Here is a 6431-nt window from a genome sequence, read left to right as displayed (position 1 = left end):
TGTGTGTGTTTACATGCATTCATGCAGGATTCATTCTGGGCTGCAGGAGCAAGGCTTGGAAATCATGCAAACACACAGATGCATCTACATCTCTGTAGCTCACAGCTTGTACTTTTTATTCAGTCCTTAACAGTTCTGCTTCAGACAGACAAGGAGATGCACTAAACTAACTGGCATTTCTGAAAAATATCTAAGAATTCACAAAAGAAATTTCTAAAATTGCTACTTATAAAAGTGCTTGGTCATGACAGTATGTGTCCAGAGCCTTTGATAGGAGTGGCATTTTCATGTCACTTTTATCTTTATATTTTTGAACACCGTTTGCTTTGACAACAATGACAAATAAGCAAAAAAGAAAAAAAAAAAAAAAAGCTAAAAACATGTTCTTTGATTTTATGGAAAAAACACATAAAAATTATGATGACTTTATATTTTATATAGAGACATTTGTTCAAGATAAAGCCAGTGAAAAGCTTTGATAATCAGAACAAAGGCTTTTTCACAGTGGGGAAGACTCTCAAGCTTTTATATTGGTTTTTTTTTTTTTTAAACAAAAAGTACATGAATATAAAGATTTATACATATATCTCTATATAATGCTATATAAATCTGTCTAGTTTTCAGGTTTTAGTCAACTCTTCCTGAACCCAGACCCCTGTTGGCTTTTCCCAGAATTCCCCAAAATTTCAAGACTTGTCATTAAACTTGTGAGAAAACTCACCAGTAACAAACTCACCAGTAAAAAAAACTCACCAGTAAAGGCAAATTTTCAGTTTACAAACTCAGAAGCAAATAGCACTAAACGCTTTAAAGACAAATATGCTGATTCATGTTTGTAGGTTGCTTAAAGCCACTTTTGCCGACATCTGTTTTCCTAAGATGAGTCAAAATACACAAAAAGTTGTAATTTTCCAATCAAAGTGTGCTCTCTGGTTGAATTATCTTTTCATTTACGTCTTATGGTCATAACGTTCATGTGACCGGGTTTTCATCTGCTAGTATGCCTCAGCAGAAGTACTTATATGGTTGCCGTCACAACTGCTGTCACAGGGCGACGTGCAGCGGGTTATTACTTAACACAGAGTTGCAGAGTCACGGTGAGTGGACAGACAATGGTCAAAAATGGAAAGAGAAGAAGATTCTGAAATACTGATCAGTAAAAATGAGTTTTTGACTGGTGTTGATTCAGCAGCTGCTGTCACATCATTTTCTTTGACTTCCCTTTAATCTATCTGCAGAGGAAATGCAGTCTTCTTACATCTGCATTAATGGCAACACTTGACATTTCACTGACATGTAAATCCTCTAAAATCGAGATGACAAGACAACAAATTCTTCCTTTCATGTTGCAAAACTCAAACTGCTCCCACAAGGGCCGCAGCACATGGGATGCAGCAACACACACATTCACAATGCTGTGAACTGAATGACTTGTTTAAAAATTCATCTCTTGTAAAAAAAAGCTGAAGACATTTTATCCTCCACCATCCACCCTCACCTCCGGCACAGACAGGTTTTTCAGCTTCATCACGTTTGCACGGTTTAAGTCACATGATCAGATATCAATGACTGCTTGTCAGAAACAACTTAGGAATTACTTCCTCTGTGAAAAGGACAAAAACTCTCAAGCGAGTGTTTGTGTGAGACTGTGAGCGAACCATGGCAAAAGTTCGGATATACTTTCCCAATGAAATCAAAGTGTGCTCTCTGGTTGAATTATCTTTTCATTTACGTCTTATGGTCATAACGTTCATGTGACCGGGTTTTCATCTGCTAGTATGCCTCAGCAGAAGTACTTATATGGTTGCCGTCACAACTGCTGTCACAGGGCGACGTGCAGCGGGTTATTACTTAACACAGAGTTGCAGAGTCATGGCGATTGGACAGACAAAGGTCAAAAATGGAAAGAGAAGAAGATTCTGAAATACTGATCAGTAAAAATGATGGCAACACTTGACATTTCACTGTTTTTTACAAAAACAAGATGCTCTCTTTTTATGACTTATAGTGGAAAAGTTTTACTGCTGTCAATGGGCAAAATGTCTAAACTTTGACCATAATTGCGTTACAAACCATAACAACTCACCGATAGCACTGCTGAAATGTTTTCAAAGCTTTGGCACTACAGAGGTTTTTCCTTTCTCATTTTCTTCCTGTCTACTTACTTTTGACCTATTGATGTCTGGATTTAACCCAGTGTCATATAGATGTGTTTAATTCAACTTCAGATTCACATTACTGCAACATATTTCTGTATTCTCGAGTCATGCGGTTGATGTTTGAGACTTTATTACAGGTCGTAACTTCCGTTTAGTTAGATAAGATAAAGTAGTTAATAAGCTTGACTAACGTCCATAACTTCAGTATTTGCTAATAATAATCTGCCGAGGTGAAATGTTGTTATAGCCAATCCAAAACAAACAAACAACACAGGACAAATAAGCTAAAAACAGAAAACTAAATAGTTGTTGCTGCATAACTAAGTTTAGGTTTCGCAGTTGTCAGCTGGCTAAAGCTAGCGATGCTAACTTTAGTTGTCATTTGTTGTTGATGCAACGCTGGGGAAACCAATAATAACTTGGATTAAATGAATTGTTAATATAGTTGGAATACATATTTATGAGAGATTATTTTAGTTTATTTAGTTTGCATCTGAACATTGTGGGATAGAACTAAGTGGTTTTTCCTGTATTCTGGATCTTGGTGGAAAACAGTACTCAGAATCATTGTGCTTTCCTTATTTTAGATAAAACTATGAAAAAACCATTATCCATCATTCGAGTAAAGGGTGTACCCTGCCACTCTCCTCTTAACTGCTGGGAGAGGCTCCAGCTTTACTGCTTGAACTGACTTGATTTTCATTTGTTTAGTTTCCTTAAATGTAGCAACAAAACATTTTTCAAGGCAAATTATTCCTCCATGCCAAATGCCTACAGGCAAATCCCTCTATTTAGGTCAGAAATGCAATGATGTGTTTGCATGAGTTATTGTGTAACTGCTCCTGCAGCAAAGCACAACACACTCAAATGCAAGTCCAAAGTGAGAGAGGCCTGAGATTTCATGCCTGATCAAAAATTTTAATCATTAGTTTAAAAAAACATGAAAAAATACATATTTTCTTAGAATAACTTGTTTTTGACACGCAGAGTTCCTTTAAAAATACAACTTTTTTTTTTATTTTGAAGTGGTGCTTTCGACCAGGCAGAAGAATCCAACTTTGTTGCAGCATTCCAGTTTTAATGTCATACTTATACTCTAACATTTTTTCTGGTTCAAATTTAACTCACCAGTAAAACCAGGATTAATGCAATTCTAGTATTTAAAAGAAATTCTATTAATAATAAGAGTTTCAGTAGCAGTCTTTCCAAATTGGGTATGTATGTATGGACAGGACCAGGACAGGTTTTAATCCACATACACACACACACACACACACACCCATCCTTTGTAACAAATGTTTTTATTATTCTGTCACTTAGCAACCTTGTTGCCAGTCATGTTGGCTTTTGTATGAATGTGGTGCAAACAACTGTGTAGATAAGAAGGGACAAATGAGCAGACTGACAAATTACTGGGTTGGACTGCTGAATCAGGCAATTAATCCAACAGATCTACTAAAAGAAAATTCAAGCACATTAATATGAACGTATTTACATTTCTCTCATTGGTTTACTTGCTTTTGTGTATGGAAAGACTGAATGTTTTAAATGATAGTGCCTGGGTTTATTTTCGCTGTTTTAATCTGAGCTTTACAACCTTTTGCAACAGAATTATTACATCGCAAAATGTTTTGATTGTTTCTGGTACTTACACTAATGAGCAGAAGGTAAGCTTCGTTCTTTTCACACATATTTCCACTACTTAAGACACTTCCTGCCACCTCTCCCTCCCTCCCTCTCTCTCTTTCTCTCAAAGGAGTAAAAACACATACCAAAAGTTGTTTTAAACACATAAATAAGTATATATACAGACTTCCTGTATGACGAGTTCTGACAAGACTGGGTCTGATGGGAGACTAACTGGTAAATAGATGTGTGCAGCTTCAGAAAGACATCTCCTAACCTCAAACTGTTGATAATTTTAAGAGTTTTAAGGGTCAGTCAGAACCAGTCAACACAGATCAGTCAGATGTAATGAACATCGCTTTGTGTGTTAATGCAATTTTATCACATGAAAACAGATGACTGCTTAGTTAAAATGAAGAATTATACCAAAGATCTGAAGGTCAACAAAAGGTTATTTCATTTCAGACAAATTAGAACCTAAAATGTGTGACCCCCCCCCCCCCCCCCAGGAGAACTGCAGGATTAACACAATAGAAAACACTTTGTTCTGGAAGGGACCTTCAGAAATACAAACAATAAAAAGGTTGCACCTTTAGGAGTTTCTACAGAATGCAGATGAATCTATGCATTAGCAAAGGAAACAAACAGGACATTACTAGCTTCTGGATGGCAAGTCTGTTGCTATAACAATAAAGAATAATTATTTCTTATTAGCTGTTAGTAAATAAAAATAAAAAAAACCCTATCAGTGGAAAAGTACCAGAAATATTACTGTAATAACTGTATCTGATTAAAATGACAGTGCACAAAAAAGAGATGTAAAACATACACTTTAGACTTAGACTTGTTAATGTATCATAGATATAGAGGGAAAGAGGGCAGCTGCATGAATGGAGGGAAAATTACAGTAAGGATAAGATGAAAAAAGGGAAAGGGCCAGCAACCTGGGTAAAAGGACAGCATGAAAGGAATGCCAGAGATAGGCCCCAAACTGATAAAAGTTACACAGTAACCAGGAAATTGGCCTCTTTTGGTGAGATAAGTTTAATTCTCAGGTACACATCTCTACAGCAAACACGTGTTGGTGATTAACTTAGATTTTACTCACATAGATAAACTGGTTTTGACTGGAGACTTAATACTTTGATACAAAGAGATAAAAATTGACCCCAAACAAAAATCTAATAATGGCTGAGATTCCTAATGGCCAAAGACACAAGCTGTGGGGATAAGCAAAAAAAAAAAACAAAAACCCAAAAAACACTTATTAACCACAAAAACCACTGTCTTCACCCTCATCTGGACAATCATGATCCAAATGTCACATCAGACTTTAAAAAATAACCACTTTCAGTTCATTTTTGTTAAGCATTAGATGAGCTGTTTCCCAGAACCTTAATTCCTTACATAAAAATTTTAAAATGTCTTTTCCTACCACTAAGCAAGAAGAAACCACAGTGTGTCTCCTGAAAGGCGATCGACTTGTACAAAAACTGGTATTTGTGGATTATTGGTTGCATAATGAGCTTTAATGTTCCTTCGTACAAATCTCCTTCACATTTCAGGTGAACACAAGCTGACGCCCAGTTCCTTTATTCTGAGTGACTGAAGCTTGATTGGACAAAGGCAGCTGACAGAAGCTGCCGTACCACAATGCTCTGGGTTTTAAGCAGTCACAGGCTTAACCTGCAAAAGCCTTAATCTTTTTTAACACTGCATTGCAGCAGCTTTTGTCGAGTGTCTTTTAACAGAACAGTTGTCAATGTATTGTGTGACTCCATGTTTGATTACATGCAGTTTGCTGTTAATTCTACAGCTTTCATTAACTTCTTAAATAAAAAACAAACAAACTGTTATTTATTTTACGCGGTTGATGCTCTGAGATAAATAACTAACGTTTATAAAAGCGTCATACAAAACATCTATTTTAGAGTTATAATTGAGTAAAACAGGTTCACATTATTTTATCAGATGCAAAAATAGGATTCAAAAATTGCTCTATATAATTGCTGAACTTCTGCAGTTTTGGGACACAATGAGAGAAGATCTTTAGAGAGATTAATAACAAATAATAAATCTCATAACTCTTCAATCACAAACATACACACACAAGCCCAAATACACACCACTCACACTTATTTTGGTTTAAGTTAACTAGTTTTGGATTCCAATAATGAATTGCAGCATGATTTGGAGCATAAACCTACATAAAGCAAAAGGATCAGAGGAAGTCTCAGTTACTTTTCAGTATAAAAGTAACTGAGTCACAGTTTTAAACTACCCAAAAAAACTTCTTGCACATTTTCTTTAAGTCTTAGTTAAATATTTATCAACTTTAACTCTGAACTAGCAATCACAATCAGTTAGAAAACCTTTGCTAAAACACTTCATTTTCTGATTTGAGTTAAGAAATGCATTGTGTCAGAAGATTGAACATATTGTTTTTACAATGCCGTTTTATAAATTGCCATGGTTACATGTAATTACAACATTTCATGATGTAAAAAATATTCAATTTCCTGTTTGTTTTTCAGTTTATGATTTTCCTTGATTAAGGTTATGAATGGATCATAGGGCTTGAATCCATTCTTTTTACAATGTGAGCATCATCATAAGTTGTTACGGTAGCTGGAGCTCCTCTCTGTC

This window comes from Telmatherina bonti, assembly GCF_933228915.1.
Source record: "Telmatherina bonti genome assembly, chromosome: 6".
Taxonomy (NCBI): domain Eukaryota; kingdom Metazoa; phylum Chordata; class Actinopteri; order Atheriniformes; family Telmatherinidae; genus Telmatherina; species Telmatherina bonti.
This window is presented reverse-complemented; position numbering follows the sequence as displayed.